Source organism: Erinaceus europaeus, chromosome 3 (genome assembly GCF_950295315.1).
Source record: "Erinaceus europaeus chromosome 3, mEriEur2.1, whole genome shotgun sequence".
Taxonomy (NCBI): domain Eukaryota; kingdom Metazoa; phylum Chordata; class Mammalia; order Eulipotyphla; family Erinaceidae; genus Erinaceus; species Erinaceus europaeus.
This window is the reverse complement of record NC_080164.1, coordinates 8,139,645-8,166,845: the sequence shown is the minus strand read 5'-3', so window position 1 is coordinate 8,166,845 and position 27,201 is coordinate 8,139,645. Positions and strand designations below refer to the sequence as shown.

Here is a 27,201-nt window from a genome sequence, read left to right as displayed (position 1 = left end):
CATAGGACATGTGGGTCCTGAGGTCATATCTATTACTCTATTTATTTCACTATAAAATGAATCTATTTTTTAAAAAATTCATCCATTCCTTCAACATTACTCTGGCACATGTGATGCTAGGGATCAATCTTGGGACCTCATGCTTAAGGGTCTAATGCTTCATCCATTTCACCATCTCCCAGGCTGCCATAAAATGAACTTCTTGGTCTAAACTGATCTTATACAAGATCTCATATCAGTGGATCAAGCATTCTGAAAAGGTCTTTAGATAATGGAGCTGACTGAGTTTTGTTTTCAGGATAGGCAGCTCTACCTAGGAATATTTGGAAATTTTCTTCCTTCTTGGGAGGAAGAAAGTTCACTCTAACCAGTTTTCCATTAAATGAATTCATTGATCTTTTTTAAGGGATGATTTAATAGCAAGAGCTGTGCTTGGGTCTCTGCTAAGGATGAGTTGGAAATGCAGTGGTAGCATTTCATAAGTCTGTTATATGGGAACCATTGTTAGTTTTTTGATTTTATTAGTGACTTAATATTGATTTACAAAATTCACATCAACAGGTGTATAAATCCATTTCATCCTCACCACCAAGGTTCTGAATCTTCAGTCTCCCCACTACAAGCCACCACACTTTCCCTAAGGTTGTAGACATGGACCATTATCTTTACAACTATCTGTCTACATTTGTACATAATTACCCCCTTGTTCTTTCTGATCTAATCCTCTTTGCCCCTCCAAGCCACTCATGACACCATTACTACCACTATATACCCCTCTCTATTTCCTCCTCTCTTTCTGGGTGCAGAAGGAGCTGAAATTTAGAGCCCTCTTATCTTCTTCCTCCCATCACCTCTCCCCCACTGGGTATATGGATCAGGGTTGTTTTGGGATGCAGAAGGTAGGAGGTCTGGCTTCTGAAATTGCTTCTCCAGTGAACATGAGTGTTGGCAGATCAATCCAGACCCCTAGCCTGTCTCTATCTTTCCCTAGTGGGCTAGAGCTTTGGAGATGTGAGGTTCCAGGACACATTGGTGAGGTCATCTTCCCAGAGAAGTCATGATGGAATCATGGTAGCATCTGCAACTTGGTGTCCGGAAGATGGCAGGACGTGACTTGAGACAAAATGGTTAATGAACAGGAACCAAGGAGTAGAAAGAGCAAATGAGATTAGGGATCTTAGGGTAGAGAAAGCGAGGAAGCACTGGGCCCATTCTTATTCTCCATTCTTAAGATTGCTGGTTTGGTCATGCACCACTGACCACTGAGAAATAAGTTAATGCCATTTAATCATCTCGTTCTAGCCACTTGATTACTTAGTGTGCTTTCCCTGGTAATCTTCTAGAGTGAACACTAATATATAATTCAAAGATCTTTACACTTCATGTCCACTGTCAAGGTTCCAGTTATCTGCTTTTGTTTTACTCCATTGGATGTAATCAACCAACCACTTACATGCCACATCTCTGACCCTGTTGGGCATTATGCCAGCCCCTCTGCTCCATCGCTCATACTATGGTTTATTTGTATAATCATTGTTTTGTCTGAAAGATCCCCAGCACATTATCCCCTCAAGGTATTGCTAATTCAGTTAAAAACCATCGCAGCAGTTGCTAAGGATGCTTCCACCTTCCCAGCATGCCTTTTGCCTCTCTCCACCCCCTTTCCTAGCCATATCCTTTTCCAACTTGCCACTTCCGGGTTTTACCCTAAAAATCCCACTACTGTTCCGGTTTCACCCTCTTTCTCTTCCACACCCCAACCTGCAGAAGACCTGGAGAAGGACTGGCATGCATAGCAGGAAGTAGCCATTTTGCTAGCTCCACGTGGCCTAAACCCACTGTGCTCACACCCGACTCTGGAGGATCCACATCAATAAAGAATTGTATTACCACGCCGCCACGAGTTCCTCGTCTCTCTCTCTCTCTCTCTCTCTGGTGAAGCTAGGCTGGCATGACCCCACCATCAAGCTCTCTCTCTCACTATTCAGGGATGTGCACCTGTTCTTGTTTAAGAGCTTTTCTTTCTGCACAAAGCAGATGACTGGATGTACTGCTTCAGAGAAAGTGAATTCAAGGGAAACTGGAGGCCAAAAACTTTGAGTTAACTGGCCTACATGTTCTCATTTCATGTTTAAGGAGCCATTCCTGATCCAAGTCTCTGACACGTACAAAGCTGACTTGTCAGGGCTGTGCATTCAGAATCTTGAACTCCTCCACCTCAATCTAAGTCAGACTCCCCCTCATCCCTTGCTCTACTCTACCCCTGGGCCATGGCTGTAGGAGATTAAGTTTCTTTGTATGCTGTCACAGAGTCCCTCTGACTCTCATACTTTTCCTTAAATTGGAGATTAATAACTCCCAGACTTACATTCTCTTTTTTTTTTAATGTATCTGTGTGTGTGACACTCAGCAAATTCTATCTGATTCCACAACCCTTTTAATTATAACTTTCCAAAATTTCTCAAACACCTGAGATATTAGACTTGCCTGTGTGTTCATATCCACTAGGATAACCATACCTGTTCACTATCAGCGAAAGCACTTCTGACTACATTTCTGCAACATACCAGAAGTTACCTCTAGCCCACCCACTTGTAGTCACTAGGAGTTCATAGGGCTTCTGAGTGACCTGTCTCCCAAAGTCCACCTTAGAATCAGCTTCACTGGATCACTCCAGTTTTGAAGCAGAAATTCACAAAAAGTAGACTCAAAAAAACAAACAAAAAACGCCCAGCAAAACATAGGTAATTTAATTGCTCCCAGAAACAGTGTATATGAAGAGAGGAGAAAATTAGAATTGGAAGTGAGAGGGGCATACTCAAGTAGTCTAGATCTCTGTCAATCTCTTGGACAGTTTTCTAAAATTGTGTCAAAACATGAACTTCTCATTACTGCTTGGTAGCTTATAATTGTCTGGGACTGAATAATAACAATAATAATAATAAGAAGACATAAGAAATCTTTCTTCTTATGTATTTGTATTGTTTCTCAAGGGAGATGTGTTTAACTCCCACAAGCATTAACAAATATACCCCAAATGAAAATGAGCATCTGAGCTTGTCTTACCATCACAGTCCCTTGTGGGGTAAATAGGACAGATTAGCCACCTTCCGGAGGAGAAAATGAGTCCAGTCTCAGCTAATTAACAGGTAGGCAGTCAGACAATTGCCTGCTTCAGGGACTCAACAGGACCCTTCAACTGCACATACCTTTAGACTTCTCCCCCAGCTGACCACCACACATCTCTGCAAATCCTGAGGTAGGACCCACATTCTTTCCAGCTCATTTTATTTAAGACCCAGTTGAATGATCATCTACTGGTGGGACTTCAGAAACTATAAATTAAAGCTGGAAGCTGGGTGGCTGCTTTTAAATCCCACCTTTCCATACAATAATCCTAGTTACCAAGGTGTGTGGGGGGGTGGGGGTGGGAAGGGTGATGGGAGAACAAAACTCCAGCCTTTTGTGAATAAAGGAAAACTCTTTGCAACAGATTGCCTTCAGTTTAACAGGCTTCCAGAACTGTACAATAGCCCTGGAATTAAATAAATTACACATGTTATTATGAGAAAGTTAAGTGCTCATTTATTCACATCATTAGTCATTGAAATTCATGTAGGGAGTAACGGCCCAGCCCCACAGGTCAGCCACTTCATGTTTCCTTAACACTTCCACTGGTTCTCAAACACCCGATTCTTGATTTATGACCGTACCATGGCCCTGGCCTGGGCCTAATAACGCAGCACGTCCCAGCCTCGGTCTGAGTGACACACACATTCCCTCGCACCAATTTAAGTCATCCCATATGCTGGCCCTCGCCTTTTATTCTGCTGTCTGGAAGTTCATGAAAACAGGTGACCTGTGTTGCAAGTCAAGGACCTTGTGCTTCAACAAGAAGACTTTCATCACATGATGCTTATTTTTCTCTACTTCCAGCTGCTAAGTATACATATAGCTTTATTATTATTTTTTAAAAGAAGTTTTTTAAGGCCCCCTTATTTCTCCTCCGAATGAGTTACTTAGCTTCCATTGGGAATGTTTCTCTTTGTTTTGCACCTGACCTGGGTAAAAAAAAAAAAATTATTTTCGATTTCTTTCATAAAATTACCCATGTAATATTCCTACCCACGTAAGGAGCCCAAGGTCACAAGTCAAGCCACCCCATTTGTTGTTTCTGTCTCATGTTTCAGTGTCTGGCACATAGTAGCCACCTAGAATTATGCTGCTAACAGTCTCAAGGAGGATCCTTGATATTTTAGTTACTGTCTGAGAGGTTTCTAAGCTTAGTGTTTTTTTGGGAAAGTGAAGCCTGGAATTCAATGGCATGTTTGTCCAAGTTGGCATCACTGTCACTGTCAAAAACATATACCCCTTTTTTCCTCAGGTCTAGGTCTCTGTCCTCAGAGGGCTAGGCGCTCTCTGACAGCAGACTCGATTTTTTCTCAGGAGACATGAGGGACCCAAGACAGGAGGTGAGGGGTTGAGGAAATGAGAGTTCTTGCTCTCAGAAGACTGACTGAAGGCCCAAGGTGACACATCCCTCTTCCTGATGCCTTAGCACTTTTGGATTTGGTTTGTGAGTAAAAATGAAGTCTCTAGAACCAGAGACCAGGGCTTTGGTCTCATTTCTGCTGCAACTAGCCATGTGTCCCTGACTAAGTCACATCCTCTCTCTAAACTTGCCTCCTCTGCCTACAAAACAAGTATCCAGAAATAACATAGGGTAGGACAGAACTTAGTGACAACCCTGGCTATTAACTAAGCTCTGAGTTCGAATCCACTCTTGACTTTCTCCAGGAATATTAATCCCCTCTCTGAGTTGTCTGTGGGACAAAGCAAAGAATTCCAGAGTATCTCCCAGCATTCTTTTGGAGGCAGTTTGGTGTCACAGATGTGCAGGTGTCTTGCACATGGAAAAGTGTGACATACGTATATAGATATCTGGTTGCTATACAGGAAACAATCTCATGGAAGGCTTTGGATTTTCAGAAACATCTGTACTGGGGATACCGAAACAGAAAATAATGTTTTACAGACTTGGCACCAGTGGAGCAGCAGGCAGGACCTGGGTTACTCATAACCTAGGGCCCTCAAGTTAGAAATGACTTCACACGGGGCCCTAAATGGATTCCAGGTGTTACCTGAGTCTTCTAAGCACACCCTTATGCATGGCGTCTATCTGCTGCTACAGCACTGCCCCAAATTTTAAGACATTTCCTCACTGTCATAACATCTCAGTTCAGCTGGGATAAGGTCCATGTCAAGATCTCCTAGCAATATGTTAGCAGGGTTTAGTTCCTTCCTAGCTATTGGCTGGAGGCTCTCTTAGTTACTAGTCCTGTGGTACGTTACCATGGCAGTGAGACATTGCACAGATACCTCCCAGGTAAAATCTGGGATTTGCTCAACAGTTTACCAGTTTTTGTCTTGGGGTGACCACTGAACAAATAATGCTGTGCATCCCCTCCAAAAACAAAACAAAACAAAACAAAACAAAACAAAAACCAAACTTGAGGTTTTACAGAAGCTTTAACTGTGTCCAGTCAAACATGCTGTCCAGACAGACTGAACACTGCCCCATATAATTATGGGGTTGTAGCACACTCTCTCCAGGATGCAGGAATCCTGGGAGAAACTTCTGGGAAGAAGTTGCAAATTCCAGGGGGAGGAGGATATCAGAAGCCTCTGACGCTGGTATCCTCCTCAGCTGCCATGTTGTTTTGGCCGCTGGCTAGCTGGTTAGAGCAGAGAGCCAGCCAGACAGAAGGAAATAATTAGCAAGCTGGAAGCCATAGTTCTTCCAAACCTAATCTTAAAAGTGATATCCTACCCGGTCTACAATGTCCTTGTGACTGAAGGACAACACGAGGTACAGTCTACTCTTTAGGAAAACCAAAAGGCAGAGATCATGGATTGATCATGCATTATGGGGGTAAGTGAGCCAAGGAGACTGCTTAGTGGTGGCTCACCAGATTTAACCCCTGACACTAAGATACAACAGAGCAGGACAGCCCTCTGTCCTCTCATAAAAATAAATAAATCTCAAATGAAATGTTAAAAACATAAATAGCAGCGCCTCTCTCTCTCTCTCTCTCTCTCTCTCTCTCTCTCTCTCCCTCCCTCTCTATCATTGGGAGACATCCAGGTAGAGCAAGTCTACCTACCACAGATGATACCCTCACTTGATTTAAGTGAGAACTATAGCTCAGAAAGAGCAGAGAACAGCTCAGATGATGAGAGGAGGCTATGAGCCTGAAGCCATGATGCCCTTTCCTTTCTCATCCTGCTCGATGAAACACAGACTTTCTCTTTAGTTGTGACTATTGCAAAGATGCCTGTCCTAGACTTAACTCTACTGTGACAGTAACCGGACATGCTGCTTGCCACAACCCAGGAGCAGACTAGTCACACATGTGATTTCACTGGAGCAGAAAACAGGAAGTACCCAGCTGATGTCACCTCTGAACAAGGGCTTGAAACTGGGTGACCACTGTAATTTAAATGCTGCTTTTCTGTGAGCACAAATCTAGTTCATTTTAATGTCTCTATTTAGATAGCATTTCTTCTGGGGCAAAGATATTTTATTAATTTTGTGTTTATTTACTTGGGGTGTGTATGTGTGTGTGGGGTCATATTACCTCGACCAGAAAGTATTATTCATGGAAAAGGGACCTACTCTGTCTGACTCCCTCCTAGGCCCCAGCATCCCTGTTGAAGATGCCCAGTGAATATACAAACCCATTTGCCACATGTATAGCAGACTACTGTATTAACTGGCATCCAGATCGCATAAAAAATTCATTTGTAAGAGAAAAATACCCATTTGAAAAATGGATCAGAGTTGTTCACAAGTTTCTAGAGAGGGCACCTTGAAATATAATGCAGAGATAGTATAGTGGTTCTACTTCACGCCTGAGTCTCTGAAATTCCAGGTTCAACCACCAGTACAACCCTTAAACCAGAGCTGAGCAGTTCTTTGGTAACAATAATAAATAAATAAATAAATAAATAAATGCAGAATACAAAATAAACTATCTCCTTGAGAACTCCCACTAAGAACAAAAAATAAAAAGGTAAAAACTTTATTTCCATCTTATGGGCATAAGTTAAATAGTCTTACAACCAGACCTTATAAAAGCCACTTGTAAACAGTGATGCTGGGGGGAAATGGCAGGTGCTCTGTTTTGGAACACAGATTGGAAATCAGTAATGTCCTTGACAGTGAACATCACCTGTGGTTCAGCAATTCCACTTCCAGATGTATTTTTGAGAGGGATCCTCAAAGCAAGGCACATAAAAATATGGACAAGAATATTCTTGGCAGCATTGTTTCTAACAGTGAAGAACTGGAAAACACCCAAACATTCACCCCCTAAATAAACACAGTGTACTACATACGTAAATCCTGTTCATCTCTTAAAGAGAAGGACACGGGAGTCGGGCGGTAGCGCAGCGGGTTAAGTGCATGTGGCGCAAAGCGCAAGGACCGGCGTAAAGATCCCGGGTCGAGCCCCGGGCTCCCCACCTGCAGGGGAGTCACCTCACAGGTGGTGAAGCAGGTGTCTATCTTTCTCTCCCCTTCTCTATCTTCCCCTTCTCTCTCCATTTCTCTCTGTTCTGTCTATCCAATAACAAATGGCAGCAATAACAACAACAGTAACTACAACAATAAAAACAACAAAGGCAACAGGGAATAAATAAATAGTATATATATATATATATATATATATATAGAGAGAGAGAGAGAGAGAGAGAGAGAGAGAGAGAGAAGGACTCAGTACTATTGATAAAAATCTCTAAAATATATGTCCACTTCCACTTCTGGTTATGATGCAATAGCTACAGAAAAACAAGGTTATACCTGAAAGTAGTAAGATGAGTAAAATAAAAAAAGGCAGCCGGGAGTTTCTGAGGCAGTGGAGACTTGCTTACAGGCTGGAATTTTTGCAAATTACTTTAAATACTGCTTTCACTTGGTGAATATGCCACTCTATGGTAGAAGGAAAATGATTGAGGAACCTGGCAGAGAGCAGTTGCCAAGGTGCTGGGGAATTAAACATGGTGTTTAGAACTGCCAGACCAGCAAGGACTCAGAGACTCACAAGAGACTCCCAGAGGACAAGACATTCTTATCAAAGCCTGACCACAGTGATACAAACATCACGGCCATCTGAATAAAGTGAGTGTGATTAGTACAACCCCTCCTCAGCTATGACTTTACCCTAAAGAGGTCAGAGGCTGTGACGCAGGCTCAGCATGTAAAAATGGCACAAGGCTGGAAGACATGGGACTAAAGAATCATGAAACTATTTCAATTCCTTGCCTTGCTGGGTGGTACCAGAGTTTGTTTGTGTTTAGAGGATATATATATATATATATATATATATACACATACATATACACATATATATACATATACACACATATATATACACATCTTCATAAAGTATTACTTGAAAAGAATAAATATATATGTATATATCCTCATAAAGTATTACTTGAAAAGAATAAATAAATATATATATATATATCCTCATAAAGTATTACTTGAAAAGAATAAATAAATAAATATATATCCTCATAAAGTATTACTTGAAAAGAATAAATAAATAAATAAATATATCCTCATAAAGTATTACTTGAAAAGAATAAATAAATAAATATATATATCCTCATAAAGTATTACTTGAAAAGAATAAATATATATGTATATATCCTCATAAAGTATTACTTGAAAATAATAAATAAATATATATATATATCCTCATAAAGTATTACTTGAAAAGAATAAATATATATGTATATATCCTCATAAAGTATTACTTGAAAAGAATAAATATATATGTATATATCCTCATAAAGTATTACTTGAAAAGAATAAATATATATGTATATATCCTCATAAAGTATTACTTGAAAAGAATAAGTAAATAAATATATATATCCTCATAAAGTATTACTTGAAAAGAATAAATAAATAAATAAATAAATATATCCTCATAAAGTATTACTTGAAAAGAATAAATATATATGTATATATCCTCATAAAGTATTACTTGAAAAGAATAAATAAATACATATATATATCCTCATAAAGTATTACTTGAAAAGAATTTTGCATTAACTTGTTTCCTAAATAATACTGACAGATAACAATCTTTATTTTTCTTTTTGCTTATAGTCATTTGACTTTAAGTTTAGTGTGTTATGATGCACAAAGGAATATACATTTTCTTAAAAACATGTACATTTTAAAAAATAATGACCTCTTCATCATATTTTAAAAAATTTTAATTGGGGGTAAATGGTTTACAGTCTTTTTTTTTCCTTTCTAAATTTTTTTTAGGTTTTATTTATTTATTCCCTTTTCTTGCCCTTGTTGTTTTATTGTTGTAGTTCTTTTTTTTTAATTTTATATTTATTTATTTATTCCCTTTTGTTGCCCTTATTGTTTTATTGTTGTAGTTATTATTGTTGTTATTGATGTCGTCGTTGTTGGATAGGATAGAGAGAAATGAAGAGAGGAGGGGAAGACAGAGAGAGGGAGAGAAAGACAGACACCTGCAGACCTGCTTCACCGCTTCAGCGACTCCCCTGCAGGTGGAGAGCTGGGGGCTTGAACCGGGATCTTTATGACGGTCCTTGCGCTTTGCACCACGTGTGCTTAACCCACTGCGCTACCGCCCAACTCCCTGTTGTAGTTCTTATTGATGTCATTGTTGTTGGATACGACAGAGAGAAATGGTGAGAGGAGCGGAAGACAGAGAGGGGGAGAGAAAGACAGACACCTGCAGACCTGCTTCACGGCTTGTGAAGGGAGTCCCCTTGCAGGCGGGGAGCTGGAGGCTCGAACTAGGATCCTTATGCAGGTCCTTGCGCTTTGCGCGCCATGTGCGTTTAACCTGCTGCGCTACCACCCAGCTCCCTATAGAGTCTTAAATACACAGGTATAGCTCCTCATCTCCGCCTTGACTGGTGTCTAAGAGACACCTTACGATCCCAATGTCCCTTCATCCAGTCCCTCCTCCTCAGAGTCCTTTGCTTGCGTGTCATATGCCACACCCAGTCCAAGTTTCACTTTGTTTCCCTTTCTTTTTCTTTATTCTTAACTTCCACCTAGAAGTGAAATCATTCTGTATCAGCCTTTCTCTTTCAGGCTTGTCTCACTCAACATGATGTCTTCAGGTGCTGACCTGGATGAAGGATTCATTATTATTTTTGCTGTTGTTCAGAGATGTGAGTTTCAGTCCTCACTGTAATCTTCCCCACCTTCCAAATCCCTTCTCTGAGCGTCCACATGCTTCTGTATACTATACAAGATGGCAGAAGTTACACTGACTTGAGTATTGGCACTAAATGATCAAAATCTGAAATAAATCCTAAAACGTTACAAAAGCTGACAATTATAAAACGTTCAGTAGCTCTGAATTCATCTTAAATTAATTTCACTCTTGTCCAATCACAAATCACCAGCACACACCAGCTTATCACCTGTCAACTCTGTCATTCACCCCAAAAGGTACAGGGGAACACTTGTGCTGTTATTTCTTTCACTACTGAATTAATTTTCTTCTGTATTTTATATTGATGCTGTCCAAGGGTTCATTGCATGCAATAGATTGTACCTCCGTTGAAAAACATTTCTGAGAACAAAAACATTAGGAAATAAACTCAGATGTGATAAATCTACTATGCAGATGACCAAATAGCTGGAAGCATAACTCAAGAAGTTAATTGGGAGTTGATTCAGGACAACATTAGCAGTAACCCCAAGGCAATTAAAAAGAAGTGTAAAACAAACATTGCTTAAAGTTTCTTGAAAGACTTTATGTCATTTATTTATTGTTTGGAAAACAAAAAACAATAGCAAAAAAAAAAAAAGTCTTTACAGATTTCTTAGTCTCAGAAATGCACCCATCCTTTTTTATGACTATTAGAAAAATCATTCTGATTTACTCTAGTTTTTCATATGGGAAAGACTTCCACAAAAAATTAGTTGCACAACAAAGGCCCTGGTCACTCTATATTGACTTCTATGCTGATTCTTATAAGCCAGGCCCAGATCTCTATGAGGACTTATCTTCCCACTAGAAAAACCATCTTGAGAACAATTATCAAAGCTGCCTAAATCTGTGTGCCTTCCAGGAGCACAAGGACCAGGGTCCAGGTTGGGTTCATTAGAGAAGGCTTCCCAGAATCCATTTCCCTGGTCAGTCATCAGAGGGCCATGGAGCCAACATGGCTGCCGTACCTCCCAGAATCCTCACCCCAGGTCTGCAGGAACAAGCTGAAGATAGCTGGGCTTCTGATGAGGCAAATAAAATGAACTGGCTAAATCTTGCAAAGTTCAACTCTAGGAACTCGATAAGGCGGTGAAAGCTCAGAGCAAAGCATGGCTGTGTTCCAAGTCTTGATAATTTCAATATGTTTCTGAAACTTCACAGATAAGTCCAGCCTCCAGCCAGGTTCTTGTGATGACCTTGAAGAAAGGCAGCATTGCCCTTGAATGTGCCTTGGCCTAGAGAATCAGCCCACAGGGCATGTGAAACAGTTTAGGCAGGAGGAAGTGCCTAAATATAGCTGCTGGTCTTGGGGGGTGGGCTGGGGAGTGGGGCGGGTAGCCTGGTTTTTCCTCCTTCAGAATCTGTTTTACAAAATCCTCTTCTGGCCTCTGTTTCCACAGATGCCAAATAAAGACTGCCTGAGATTATTTCTGAAGCCCCATCTTTCTTTATAGGCACAGAATTTTTTTTTTTAAATCAATTGTCCACTTCCCCTCACAAAAATCAGACATAAAGTTTCCAGCACATCCAAGCCATAACGAATTTCCTTCTCTCCACACTGTTCCTCCATACTGTGAGTTTGAATCCCCACCCCCTCTTGCTTGTCTTTTTATGATTTGCACTTGACAGAGTCCAGAGAAAGGGGAGAACATGTCTCTTTCTGTGCAGGACAATCCTCTGTCTCCACATTCTCAGCTGTAAAATGAGAAAGAAAAAAACAATCCTTGTCATAAGGAAATACTTAGCTCCATGGGATATAGAGAAAGTCCCTGAGATATTGGGGTCCTGTAGCTGCCTGAAAGGGAGGAAGCTCTCCCCTCCTTCCACCTCCCTCATCCTGAATAGCTGTGACTCTTTTGGGGTGAGGTGGGTTGTTGGGGAGGGTGTACAGAGGTCAGAAGTGAATGTGAACATTAGCCGTGTGGAATTACTGCTCCATCACACACTGTCTGTCCATTCCCTTGTCACCAAGACTTCAGGTCTGACTTTATTTATTTATTTATTTACTTACTTATTATTATTATTTTTTTTGCCTTCAGGGTTATCGCTGGGGCTCAGTGCCTGCACTACAAATCCACTGCTCCTGGAGGCCACTTTTTCCATTTTGTTGCCCTTGTCGTTGATGTTGTTCTTATTGCTATTGTTGTTGTTGGATAGGACAGAGAAAAGCAGAAAGAGAGGAGGGGAAGGTGGAGAGGGGGAGAGAAAGATAAACACCTGCAGACCTGTTCACTGCTTGTGAAGCAACCCCCTGCAGGAGGGGAGCCAGGGGCTCCAACCAGAATCCTCACACTTCGTGCCACGTGCGCTTAACCCACTGCGCCACCGCCCGACTCCCCCAGGTGAAATATCTTGCTTGTCTCTTTCTGCTACCCAATCTTTTTAAGCTTCCTCGGCCCCGTGTCCTTTCTTCTACCCACTAGCAGATATCTGAGTCAAATACCTCAGGAACTCCTGCCTAGATAGTCCTTTCTGGTATTTTTATACCCAGCCTCTTTTGGGGAATATTGACAATATTCTGGAAGATACAAAGCATGAACAGACCCCTGTCTCCCAGGCTGATTTTTTAAATTTTATATTAAAGAAAAAGTCAAGGGGACCAGGAGGTGGCACACCTGGTTGAGCGTATGTTTAGAATGCGCAAGGACCCAGGTTCAAGCCTCTGGTCTCCACCTGCAGGGGGAAAGCTTTGCTAGTGGTGAAGCAGGGCTGCACGTGTCTCTCTGTCTCTCTCCCTATCATCCCCTTCCCTCTCAGTTTCTGATGGTCTCTATCCAATAACTAAATAAAGATAATAACAAATTTTAAAAAGAAAAAGTCAAAAAGAAGAAGAAGGAGAAGGAGAAGGAGAAGGAGAAGGAGAAGGAGAAGGAGAAGGGGAAGGGGAAGGGGAAGAAGAAGAAGAAGAAGAAGAAGAAGAAGAAGAAGAAGAAGAAGAAGAAGAAGAAGAAGAAGAAGAAGAAGAAGAAGAAGAAGAAGAAGAAGAATGAGAAGAAGAAGAATTGGAAGGAGAAGAAGAAATGAAAGAAAGATAAGAAAATGTCTTTCTTAAAGTTAGAGCTGCATCTCACTGTCTTCTAGCTATGCCAGGCCAGTCAGCGGCCTGTCTCCATTAGGAACTTAAGAGCCCTTGGCCAGGGTCTGTGCCCACAACCACAGCCACATCCACTCACATCTGCATCCACATCACTTGTGTAAGCCTCGAAGAAAAGATCATTGCTTCAATACCTCGCCAGCCACAGGCAGCCAGCATTTCTGGGTCCTGTGGTGTGAGGCTGCCTGTGGTGCGTCTGGTTGAGCAAAAGGACTGGGGTTCAAGTCCCAGGTCCCCAGGTAGGAAAGTTTCACAGGTGGTGAAGCAGTGCTGCAGATAACTCTCTCTCTCTCTCCTCTCTCTCTCTATCCCCCCTCTCTCTCTCCTCTCTCCCCTCTCTCTCTCCTCTCTCTCTCTCCCCCCTCTCTCTCCTCTCTATCTCTCTCTCCCCCCTCTCTCCTCTCTCTCCCCTCTCTCTCTCCTCTCTCTCTCTCCTCTCTCTCTCCCCCCTCTTTCTCTCCTCTCTCTCTCTCCCCCTCTCTCCTCTCTTTCTCTCTCCCCCTCTCTCCTCTCTCCCCCTCTCTTTCCTCTCTCTCTCTCCCCCCCTCTCTCTCCTCTCTCCTCTCTTTCTCTCTCTCTCCTCTCTCTCTCCCCCTCTCTCCTTTCTCCTCTCTTTCTCTCTCCCCCTCTCTCCTCTCTCTCCCCCCTCTCTTTCCTCTCTCTCTCTCCCCCTCTCTCTCTCCTCTCTTTCTCTCTCCCCCCTCTCTCTCTCCTCTCTTTCTCTCTCCCCCCTCTCTCCTCTCTCTCTCTCCCCTCTCTTTCCTCTCTCCCCCCCTCTCTCTCCTCTCTCTGTTCTCTCTCTCTCTCAGTGCAATGCTCAGCTCTGGTTTATGGTGATGCAGAGGATTGAACCTGGGGCCTGGGAATCTCAATCATGAGAGTCTCTTTGCACAACCACATTGCTATCTCTCCTGCTCCTCTCTCTTTCTTTATTACTCCCTGTCTCCTTCTCAATTTCTTTCTGTCCTATCAAGCAAAGCAAAGGGAAGTAAAAGGGAGAAAATGTCTGCTGGGCTGGGGCCCCAGTCAAGGAGTCCTGAGATTCCCACACAGACATGATGGACCTAGACCTCAAATAAATCCCTCTCTCCATTGTTACTGTCATATCTATCAGGAAAAACATAATAGACCTCTCTGTGGGCCCTCATAGGACCTTGCCCTCAACATAGATAACAATGGCAGAGAATGTTCCATCATCTGAAGGGAGGTTGGACTGCATACTTTATTTTCCACCTGAGGAAGATGGGTTCTGAAATTGAGGAAGCTTGGAATGTTTCTACTCTTGACCACAGAATGTGAGCTCAGATCTACAGGGATGCAGAGGTCACATAGGCTCCTAAGCTGAATATGGGCAACAGATCAGATCAAATTGATGGGTTTTACAGTCAACAATATTTATATACCTTTCCCATATTTGGGAGCTACTCTCTTCCCTGATCCAGCTTTCTGGTCCTTTTTCCAGCCATGACATCATGTCCCCAGACAATAACTTGGTTCCACCTTCATGTGAAATGTCAGGCTCAGAAAAAAAAAAGAAAGAAAAGAAGAAAAAAAAAACACTAATATAGTCATGGGCCCTTTGGACTATAACTAAAATAGGCTTACTAGCTATCTACAAAATGGAGACCCCAAATCTTCATCTGCACTATTCCAGCCTTTAGGTTCATGATTAGTCAACAATTTGTTTGGCTTTATATGTTAACTCTTCTTTCAGTCACCAGGTTCCAGATGCTACCGTGATGTCAAGCAGACTTCCTTGGACAGATGACCCCACCAATGTGTCCCGGAGCTCTGCTTCCCCAGAGTCCTGCCTCACTAGGGAAAGACTGAGACAGGTTGGCGTATGGATTGACCAGTCAACGCCCATGTTCAGCGGGGAAGCAATTACAGAAGCCAGACCTTCCACCTTCTGCATCCCACAATGACCGTGGGTCCATGCTCCCAGAGGGATAAAGAATAGGAAAGCTATCAGGGGAGGGGATGGGATATGGAGTTCTAGTGGTGGGAATTTTGTGGAGTTGTACCTCTTACCCTATGGTTTTTGTCACTGTTTCTTTTTATAAATAAAACTTTTATGTATACACACACACATACAATATGGCTGCTGGTAGCAATACATTCATTATGCAGACACTGAACCCCAGCAATAACTCTGGTTTCCACAATTAAAAAAGACAAAGAAAGAAAGAAAGAAAGAAAGAAAGAAAGAGAGGAAGAAAGAAAGAGGGCCAGAAGGTGGTGCATGGGGCTAAATGCACACAGTATGAAATGCAAGGACCTGAGCAAGAATCCTGGTTTCAGCCCTGGCTCCCCACCTGCAGGGGGTCGCTTCACAAGTGGTGAAGCAGATCTACAGGTTCTATCTTTCTCTCCCCTCCTCCCCTCTCAATTTATTTCTGTCCTATCCAATTAAAGAAAAAAAAAATGGGAGAAAATGGCTGCCAGGAGCAGTGAATTTGTAGTGCAGGCACTGAGGCCCCCTGGAGACAGAGAGAGAGGGAGAGAGAGAGAGAGAGGGAGAGAGAGGCACAAAATAGCAATGCTGGAGCTCATGCTAGGTTGAAAACTCCTTTCCTGTTGAGTAAAGGCTGTACTATTTTTTTTTTCTACCTCCCACCTCTTCTAGATCGGGTCACAATGGGAAATACACTGTATTCTGAATTTCCATAGTTCCGTTTTATCCTGACTACTACATCCATGTAGGTCCTTCTGCCTAGACTGTTTGTTCCTTTCAGTTTTCTCTGTCAATGGAGGAATCCTCCTTTCAGGGTGGCAGATCCATTCTGTTCCTTCTGCTCAGTTGTCTTGGGTCTACAAGGCCTGCGTGAAAGTCTTCTCACACTTAAACATTAAAGTGTTTATTTCAGCTCTCACTATTTTCTTATGCTGCCAGAACTCTATTTTGTTTGTTGCCCTTTTCTCTGCAGAGGGATGATAAGACTCCCAGAAAGAGTGTGTGCAAGGAAGTCCAAGGAACAGCCCACTCAAAGTCAGGAGTCTTGAGTCTGGGCCTTGGGTGGGTTAATTACTGACTAAGTGAAACTAAGCTGATTGGGTTCCTATACTGCTGTTTTGGAATTTGTTTGCTTTTGACTTTCAGTTTTCCTTATTTTGAAAAGAAGATAATAACATCAACTATTTCAAGTTTACATTTTTTTTAGATTTCTTTTTATATTTATTTATTTCCTTTTTGTTGCCCTGGCTGTTTTTATTGTTGTAGTAATTATTGTTGTTGTTGTCATTGTTGGATAGGACAGAGAGAAATGGAGAGAGGAAGGGAAGACAGAGAAGGGGAGAGAAAGATAGACACCTGCAGACCTGCTTCACCGCCTGTGAAGTGACTCCCCTGCAGGTGGGATCCGGGGCTTGAATCCGGATCCTTGTGCTGGTCCTTGCATTTTGTGACACATGCACTTAACCCGCTGTGCTACTGCCCAACTCCCTCAGGGTTACATTTTAAGAAGCAACGAATGACTTTGCTATCATCTAGCAAACTCTCAGTGCCCGGATAGCCTGAGGGTACTTCTTCCCGAGCTAGTGCTCTATGGGTTGGAGAGAACTCAACTGGAGCCGATCTAGGCTGCTGTGTGGGAGAGGGATCAGGAACTCGTGCCGCACCAACTTCACAGGAGATACACTCTGGAACTCTCGGAGCCGGAAAGCAATTTCCAAGTGTCTTTAATCAGAAGAGCAGCTGTTTTTATACTCTCCAAGTAGGGTGGAAACAGGATGTGACATAGAGAGGGTGGAGAGAAAAGTGACTGGTGAAAATCAGAGTGTGACAAGGAGGGGGCGCAGCAGGCGAGAATCCTATCACTGAACCACCGATGCCCTGGAGGCAGTGCTTTATGTAAATGTAAAAGTGATTGATGTAAATAGACCAAAGCTTTGAATGGGATTAAATCTATCCCTATATAGGCATATGGTTAAGCAGAAGCCAGGGGGAGCTGGCATACTATCCAACATCTCAGTATTTCACAGACCCCAAACTGAGACTTACAACTAACTTAACAACCTGTCCATGTGTTGAACAAAAGCATGAATCCCAGTCAAAGCCTTATAGAAGACGTGCTAATTGCAAAGGGAGGGAATGAAGACGTAGGCAAGGGAAGTCAGAGAAGATATCCTTGCAGATACGATCATTGGTTGCTAAGGTTTGAAGGTACAATTAAAAATTTATACGGGGGGGGGGGGGGATACAGGTCCAAAAAGGATGACACAGGACCTAGTGGGGGTTGTATTATTACATGGAAAACTGGGAAATGGTATGCATGTACAAACTATTGTATTTACTGTTGAATGGAAAAACATTAATTCCCCAATAAAGGAAAAAAAAATATGCTCTCTCTCCAGCAGTGGGTGCAGCCTAGAATGCTTCTAGCTGTAATGACAGAATGTGAGCTCAGACCTACAGGGATGCAGAGGTCACACAGGCTCCTGTACTGAATATTGGCCCCAGATCAAATTGATGGGCTTTACAGTTAATGGTGTTTATATGCTTTCCCCATATTTGGGAGCCACTCTATTTTCCCTGATCTAGCTTTCTAGCCCTATTTCCAACTCTGACACTGAACATTATTTTTGGTCCACCTTCATGTTAGCTGTTAGGCTCAGGCAAAAAATAATAAAGTTCCCCTTGGAATATATCTAAAATAGACCTACTAGCTTTTTCCAAAATGGAGACCCCAAATCTCATCTGCTATCTTCTTGCCTTTAGGTTTCTGATTATTAAACAATTTGTTCTGCTTTATACTTTAATGCTTTTTCAGACACCAAGTTGCAGATGCTATCATGGTGCCAACCTGACTTCCCTGGGCAGACGTCCCCACCAATGTGTCCTGGAGACCCACCTCTCTAGAACCCTGCCCCAACATGGAAAGATAGAATTAGGCTGGGAGTGTGTACCAACCTGCCAATGCCCATTTTCAGTGGAGAAATGATTACAGAAGCCAGACCTTCTACCTTCTGTACCCCATAATGATCCTGGGTCCATATTCCCAGAGGGACAAAGAATAGGAAAGGTTTCAAAGGATGTGATACAGAACTCTGGTGGTGGAAATCATGTGGAATTGTACCTCTCTTATCCTATGGTCTTATCTATATCTATATCTATATCTATATCTATATCTATATCTATATCTATATCTATATCTATATCTATATCTATATCTATATCTATATCATCTATATCTATATAATTTTATAAATAGATTTTTAAAAAAAATGTATATCCTCCCATCAGAGACATCAAGAGACATGGCCTCAGAATGAAGGCATTAAAACCATCAGCACTGCTGTCCCCTTTGGAGGGGAGAACATGGCTGGCCTGCCTCTGTGTAATCTAGTGCCTGGGAGGCGCTTGGGAGGTTGGATCTGGGTCTATAGGGCGGCTGTCATGATCTGGCCACCGCAGGAGCCATCACTGCTCTTAGCAATCATGCTGCAGTGAGGAGACAGGGACAGGAGAAGGGTCTTGTGACTGCTTCGACAAGACAGTTCAAATTGAACAGGTACAAATTTGTCCAGAAGTCATAGAAGTTTAGACATATCGAAGTTTACAAGGGAAGAGGGAGCACATGGCTGATCCTACTATGCCTTGATCCTACTATCTTACACTGCTCGGATGACTGGGCAAAAGAGAGGTAGAGGGACCTGGCGGTAGCACAGCTAGTTAAACGCACATGGTGGGTGTGAAGCTCAAGGACCGTTGTCAGGATCCCAGTTGGAGGCCCCAGCTCTCCACCTGCAGGAGAGTCGCTTCACAGGCAGTGAAGCAGGTCTGCAGATATCTATCTTTCTCTCCCCATCTCTGTCTTCTCCTCCTCTCTATTTCTCTGTCCTATCCAACAACAATACAATAGCAATAACAACAACAACAAGGACAACAAAATGGGAAAAATGGCCTCCAGAAGCTGTGGACTCTCAGTGCAGGCACCAAATCCCAGCGATAACCCTGGAGAAAAAACAAACAAAAAACAAGCAAACAACAACAACAAAACACAACCATCTGCTTGCAAAGATGCTCATAAACAGATGTGTTAAAAGGCAAAACAAATTAAAACCTGCATGGGGTTCCACACTAACTTTTATTGGCAAGTTGTTAGATTTGCTTGAAAAATACCACTGGAATTTTGACAGGAATTGCATTGAAATCATGGACTGCTTTTTGCAGAATGGCCATTTAAAGAATGTTTATTCTTCCAACCCAGGAATAAGGAATGTTCTTCTTTTAGAATGTGATTTCTTTTTTAAAAATTTTTTATATTTATTTATGTATTTTCCCTTTTGTTGCCATTGTTGATTTTTATTGTTGCTGTAGTTATTATTGTTGTTGTTACTGATGTCGTTGTTGTTGGATAGGACAGAGAGAAATGGAGAGAGTAGGGGAAGACAGAGAGGGGGAGAGAAAGACAGGCATCTGCAGACCTGCCTATAAAGGGACTCTCATGCAGGTGGGGAGCCAGGGGCTCGAACCGGGATCCTTAGGCCGGTCCTTGCACTTCACACCACGTGTGCTTAACCCGCTCCCTAGAATGTTATTTCTTTTAGAATGCCCTATTATTTTTGTTGTAAAGGTCCTTCACCTCCTTTGAGGTTCTGCTGTAAATGGGATTGAGTCTTTTATTTCCTTTTCCTCTGACTACTTGTTTGGATACAGAAATGCCACCGATTTATGTATATTGACTTTGCATCCTGCTACTCTACCAAATTCATGAATTATTTCCAGTAATTTTTTTTTTTGGTGGAGTCTTTAAGGTTCTCTCTATATAATATTATGTCCTCGGAAAAGAGTGATAATTTGACTTCTTCTTTTTCAATCTGTACGCCTTTGATATCTCTTTCTTGTCTCATTTCAGTGGTGAGGACCTCTAGGACTATGCTGAATAACTAAGTGGAGATGGTGGACATGCTTGTCTGGTTCCTGATTTTAGGGGCAAAGCTTTCAGTTTCCCCCCACTGAGCATGATGTTAGCTGTGGGTTTGTCCTAAATTGTCTTTATTGTGTTGAGGAAGGGTCCTTCCATTCCCAGTTTCTAGAGGGCTTTTTATCATAAATGAGTGTTGGGTCTTACCAAATGCCTTTTTGGACATTGATATGAGCTGTGGATTTTATCTTTCTTTTTGTTGGTATGCTGAATTACATTGATTGATCAATGTAATTGATCACTGTGTGTGTTGAACCCTCTCTGCTTCCCAGGGATGAATCCCACTTGGTCTTGGTGAATTACTCTCTTGATATGTTGTTGGATTCAATTTGCCAAGATCTTACTCAGGATCTTTGCATATAGGTGTATGCTTTTCATTTCTGGTAGAGTCCCTTCTTGCTTTGGTGATCAAAGTGATGTTTGCCTCATAGAACGTGTTTGGCAGTGTCTTCTTTCCTTCTTCAATTTTCTGCAATAGTTTGAAGAGAATCAGTGTCAGTTCTTCTTTGAATGTCTTACAAAATTTGTTATAAAGTCCTCTGGGCCTGGGCGTTTATTCTAGGAAGGAGCACCTGGTTAAGTGCACACATTATAGTGTTCGAGGACCCGAGTTCTAGCCCCCTTGTTCCCACCTGCAGGGGGAAAACTTCATGATTGATGAAGCAGGGTGGCAGGTGTCTCTCTATTTTTCTCCTATCTCTTTCTCCTCCCCTCTCAGTTTCTCTCTGTCTCTATCCAATATTAATAATAGTAATGATAATACTTTTTCCCCATGCTCTAATGTCTTGGAAGAGTCTAATGGTTTGGGTACAGACAAATAGATTAAAACCTATTAGTATATACTAGAAATATACTTTGGCTATTCTAATGATCAAATATGTATATCATCTTTTAAACTGCAGTATCACAACCTCACAGAGGACTGTGTATCCAACTACAGAGAGAACCAGGCTAATAATAGTTCAAGTAATAAACATGATGTAATGAACTATTATTCTACCTGTTTTACCCACAAAGATAATAGCATTTAATGCTATATTTATTCAGTACATTTGAATTGTCTTTTAAAAAATGTATTTCTATTTCTTTTTATTACCACCAGCATTACTACTGGGGTTTGGTGCCTGCATGGCAAATTCCTCACTCTTGATGGGCACTTTTTCCCTTTATCCTCCCTCTTTCTTTTATTTGACTGGACAGGGAGAAACTGAGAGGGAAGGGGAAGACAGAGAAGAAGAGAGACTGAGAGACACAGACAGTCCTGCTTCACCACTTGTGAAGCGTCTCTCCTGCAGGTGGGGAGCCAGCCTGGGGCTCAAACTGGGATTCTTGTGCTACGTGCTGTGTGTGCTTAGCCTGGTGCTGTCGCCTGGCCCCTCAATACTCTGAACTTTTTTTTTTTTTAATAAAAAAGGAAACACTGACAAAAAAAAATAGGATAACAAGGGGCACAACTTCACACAGTCTCCACCACCAGAACTCCATATCCCATTCCCTCCCCTGATAGCTTTCCTATTCTTCAACCCTCTGGGAGTGCAGAAGGTGGAAGGTCTGCCTGCTGTAATTGCTGCCCCACTGAACAAAATACTCTTAATTTTATGTTAACATGCTACCTTCCATTCCCTGCTTAATACCAGTCACTCTTTAGTCATTCAGTCCATCAAGAAACTCTTTCTTTTTGGCTGACCTGCTCTGTGCCATACCTTCATATTAAGTGCTCCCCAACCTGTCTGGATCTTGTAAACATCTGGGTAAGTGACCACTTCCTGGGGCAGGATCTCCATCTCTGTGCAGTCATCCTAACCTGAAGTTTGAGTCACTTTGAAGCTGCGGATTTATAACTAATGTCATCCACAGTCTCCAAGGGACTGGATTTTTCTGAAGACTGTAAATTTTCTTTCCAAATCCCCATGGCTGGCGGCAAATGGTAGATTACCACCCCCCCACCCCCCCACAGAGACACCCCATCTCTGCTCCCATGTCTTGACCAAGTAACTGAAGCCAAGGCATTTCTGAGGACTTCTCTAAGATCCCAGAGCAGCTGAGATCCTGGCCTGCACAGCCAGTTCCTTGATTCCAGGCTCAGAGCTAGTTTCTCCTGTCCTTGGTTTCAGAGTCTGCTACAAAGAACAAAAGAGATTTCACTTGTCACTACCTAGCCTGAGCTGCTCTCTTTTCTAACTTGGCTGACTTTCCCGGTGTGCTGTTTCAAATCAAGTGACCCCCCACCCCCCAAAAACAAACAAACAAACAAAAAAACACCACTTTTTGAAAGGATTGGTTGGAATTAAATTTCCTGAAATTACAGTGAAAGAGGAAAAAGTTAATGCCACATTTTAATCAAAATACAAGCTTAACAGTTTCCAGCCTTTGAAATGTGGAGCAGACACTTACTGAATATGAACAGCAAACCTGTTCTCAGGTGTGATGTTCATAGGATCCTCTCTTGTCTTCTGACTGCAGGAGTTGAGAGTGAACTGTACTGTCACCCAGCCCCAAACTCCCTGTGAGCACTGGAGAGGCAAGAGACCCACCAGAGGCGTGTGGGTTTTCTTCTCCTTCCTCACCTTTGACCCACAGGCACTTATCCAGATTCTGGAAATCATGAAGAAAGAGGACAGTCCAAAGGGCTTTCAGAGGAGCTGAAATTCCTGATAAAATCAAGAGCCTTCCCTACTGAATAAGGCGTGCTTAGAGCGCCCTCTGGTGGGCATGGCTCCACCAGTCTCTCGGAAGGCATTCTGCACGGATTAACTCTATAAATACAGAGATGATTTATTAATCAGATTTGAGGCTCATCTGAGGTACTGGACTACGATTGCTTTGGGAGCCCAAATAAAGGCATGCTTAGGACCCTGCCTCTGAGGCAAGCACCTGGACTTACTTAGCTAGCGTGATCTACATTACAAGTGCATCGAACTGTTGGCTCGGCTGCTTCCAGCTAGGCGATTGCCAAATTCCTCGTATATAGAAGGAGCTTTAGTAACTCAAGCAAAATAAGCACACTTCTTCTCCCACCTCTCCACCCCTACCCCACTGCTTTCCCAGAGACACCGGCTACAGGGTTTCTGGGAGGGTGCACAATACCTTGTTACAAACCATGTAACGTTTTTTTAAAAGTATCTATCTGACAGCCTTGGCTGAAGCCAGATCTTCTATCTAGATTACTTCAATATGTCACATCCATATCACACCACAGCGTCCTGGCTTCCAGAGCCAAGACCTCTGTCTTGTCCAACCTTTCCATCTGGAAGCAATGAGTTTAATATTTGCACCCCCACCCCACCCCCATAAAAACTATGTCACACACACACACACACACACACACACACACACACACACACACACACACACACAGTAGCAGTCTGTGATCTGCCTTATCTCCCAAGACGCACCGGAGTGCTTTCTGCTCAGTTCCATGCAAAGATTGTCCCCAGCACCCCGTCCCTCACCTGCTGCTCTGCACCCCCAGATGGCCAGAGAGGACAGGAGTGAACTGACAATCCTTTAGGCTTTAATCCCACTCTGACACTCTGAGAAACACAACTGAAAAGAGAGCAGAGGGGTTGGGACTTGCCCCCTTGCACTGGCACTAATGAATTTGCTCAGAAGAGATTCCCTCTTTTGCACACAGCCTACTATTCCCAGTGCCCCAAGGAGACCCTGCTTTGAAGGCCTTTCTCACACTCTTCCTGAATTTCTTAAGAGGTGCCAGAGGAATCCTAATGATTCCAGTGCTTGGCAGGTCATAGTGATAATGACCTCCCCTGTCATAGGTATTTCATTCATTCCAGGACTCACATCCTCATCAAATTCTCCTTGCATACCTGGCACGTCACCTTGTGCTAGGTATTGATGTGTGATAATGTCACGTGGTTCCTTGGTTGGTCTCTGGAAGACAGAAGCCAAACTCACAGCAGTGAGAACAATGTTGCTCAAAGCATGGCCCCTGGCCCTTGCCGGATGGAGTTACTTGCCTGTTTCCATTGCCCCACCAAATGACACTGCTTGGAATGTGTGTGTTTAACCAAATCCCCCCAGGTAGCTTCCACACCTCTGAGAAGGAGGGAGACTGGCTGAGTTAGGTCAGGGGAGACAGCACATGATGAAGTGTCAAATTCGAGGGGGGAAAAATGTGATCTAGAAAGGCAAAGAAGGTCTCTTGCCTGGAAATGATATCACGCTGTTGCTCACCTCCCCAAGCCCCAGAGTTGGGAAGATTAGCAAGAATGGAAATCACCCTGCAGCTCAGCTCCCAGGAATTGGGCTCTGTCAGTTGGAAGCTTCTGAGGGCAGAGGCCAGCCTTCCTGTCTTGAGTCCATAGGGAGGGGTCTCTGTGCAGAGGGAGGGATTTGAAAGAGCAGCTCTGGTCCCTGCTCCCTGCTTTACTGCAAGGACAGCTAACTTAGGAGGAGAAGGAGATAGTCCAAGGGCACACAGCAGCCTCTCCAAATAAATGTATTTAGGTTAATTCTTTGATGGGGAGACATCCAGATTTGGGTATCAGCCAAGCACTTGTCTGTTAAGGTCGGGATCCTCCCCTGTCCTAAAACATGGCCCATTCGCTCTCTTACACTAAGGAGTTTTAAGAAGTGTTCCTTCTTGCTGGTGGTGTATTGAGTAGTTCTGTTTCCACGGGGACCACATGCACAAAATCTGTTTCCTGCCATGCGGCCTTGCAGCCTCCTTCCTGCACTGGAGTTCACCTTTTTTCTTTTTTTGGAAAAATAGTTCATGACCTGAGAATAAGTTAAATGACACCGTAGGTCCATCAAGAAAAGGTTATTTGTGTTCTGTCTTTTTTTAGAACAAGCCTCTGATGTGTTTATTTGGAAGCTTGGCTCACGCTCGAGATCCCACTACTTAGAGTTAATCCCCTGTTTTCCTTGAGCTACCTCTAAATCTAAGTCAAATGAGAAATACTGCCTGATTTTGAAGTATGCGGTATTATAAAAAGAATCACGAGGTTTATGGTCTCAAATTTATTGTCAAACGTATGCACTGCTCAGTTTTTTTATTTCTCTCTCTATTCTTTTTTTTTTTTTAAGTTCAATCCTGCCAAGACATTTTTTCGGATGAGTCATGAAAGAACTGTGATGAAGATGCTGGGTAGCGCTCCCAGAGGGAACTCCTTGTTCTAAAAGAGATGCCTGCCGACTACCCTCCTCAGTTTCAGCATCTTGAAGAGCAAGGGCATCTCACAGGGCAGTGGTGGTGCCATCTTGTGCCCTCTGTCCTCCTGGGTACCCAACCCAATAGCACTTAGAACATGCCAAGTGCATCTGACGTAGACATGATGGTAGTGTCTTCCTTCTCAGCTGACCTTGAAATGCCCTGAAATGGGTCTTTCAAATTATGAACTATTTCTGATATTTTCTCAGGTGTCCCTGAGATAAAGAACTTTCCTTTCAAGAAAAAAAAATAATAATAAAGTTCAATTTTTAAAGCAGTTCTATATTTAGGTCACTTTTCTGGAAAAGAGTTAAATTGTATAAATACCCTTAAGCATCTAATGTTTGCTTTCCAGCAGTTATAAAGCAAGAGAAATTCAGATGGGTTCTTATGATTTTTTTGTTGTTGTCAGACTTGAAATAAATTGATCTGTCAGGGAGCCAGACAATGGCACAGTTGGCTGAGTGCACATGTCATGCTCAGGCCCCTCTCTCCATGTAGGGGGATGCTTCACAATTGGTAAAGCAGAGCTGCAAGTGCCTGTCTTTCTCCTCCACTCTCTATCTCCCTCTCCCCTTTCAGTTTCTCTTTTTCCTGTCTAATAACATAGGGAAAATAAAAGAAAAAGCCTGATAGGAGCTGTGGATTCGTAGTGCTGGCACCAAGCTCCAGTAATAACCCTGGTGGCAGTAAAAATAAATAAATAAATAAATAAATAAATAAATAAATAAAATTTTTGTGATCAGAATCAATGTGTTTATTTATTTAAATTAGGACACTGCTCAGTTCTGGCTTATGGTGGTGCTGGGGATTGAACCTGGGGCCTTGGGTGCCGCAAGCGTGAGAGGCTTTTTTTTTTTTTTTTTTTTTTGCACAATCATTATCCTACTTCCACAGTCTTGCAATTTGAAATTTATGTATTTATTTTTGCTAATTTTTGGACTCTGGATTGGTTGATTTGGAGACTTTAGAGTGTTCTTGTAACACCAAGAGGGTCTGCCATGTTCTCAACAACATAGCTGGGAAGGCTGTCTCTTAGGGCTAGAAGGTGAACAGGGCTGCACAATTTAGCTGAGGTGAGAACGGGAGACCAAAGAAGAAACACGTGGTATCAGGTTCTTCTTCTTCTAGCGTTTGCCCTTCTTCCGTAGCCAGTCAACAGCGTCAGGTTGAGCCCGATGTAAAGTTTCGAGACCTCCTTTGAATCTGGAGAGGTGGCAGTCGTTGACTATGTGGGTCATAGTCTGTCTGGAGCCACAGGGGCAGTTCGGGTCGTCTCTGGCTCCCCAGCGGTGGAACATAGCGGCGCACCGGCCATGGCTTGTTCGATAGCGATTGAGGAGGGCCCAATCATAACGTGCCAGGTCAAAGCCGGGTTGACGCTTGCAGGGGTCTGTGATGAGGTGTTTGTTCTTTACCTCAGCTGACTGCCAACTCTGTTTCCAAGGGTCTGGAACAGAGAAGTTCTGTGTAGGCGTAGGGGACCAGATTGGGTGATGAGACGTCAAGCGTTGGACAGGGTGGGCGGAGATATCCGCGTCTATTGGCAGGTCCGGTCGAGCGTAGACGTGGGAAATGAACTTAGATGATGCCGCATCCCGACGAATATCTGGCGGGGCGATGTTGCTAAGAACTGGCAGCCATGGAACTGGGGTGGAACAGATGGCTCCAGAAATGATCCTCATGGAGGAATATAATTTGGAATCGACCAAGTGGACATGGGGG

General features: G+C 42.8%; 1 long non-coding RNA gene across 1 annotated transcript; it reads right to left on the bottom strand.

Annotated features, from left to right (window-relative positions):
* Nucleotides 1–3,565: 3,565 nt before the first annotated feature.
* LOC132537432 (uncharacterized) lies at nt 3,566–11,407 on the bottom strand. The gene is made up of 3 exons (XR_009548864.1): nt 11,268–11,407; nt 10,194–10,310; nt 3,566–4,061 (listed from the first exon to the last, which is right to left on the bottom strand). It is a non-coding gene; the product is annotated as an uncharacterized LOC132537432 (long non-coding RNA).
* Between the last annotated feature and the right edge of the window lie 15,794 nt (nt 11,408–27,201).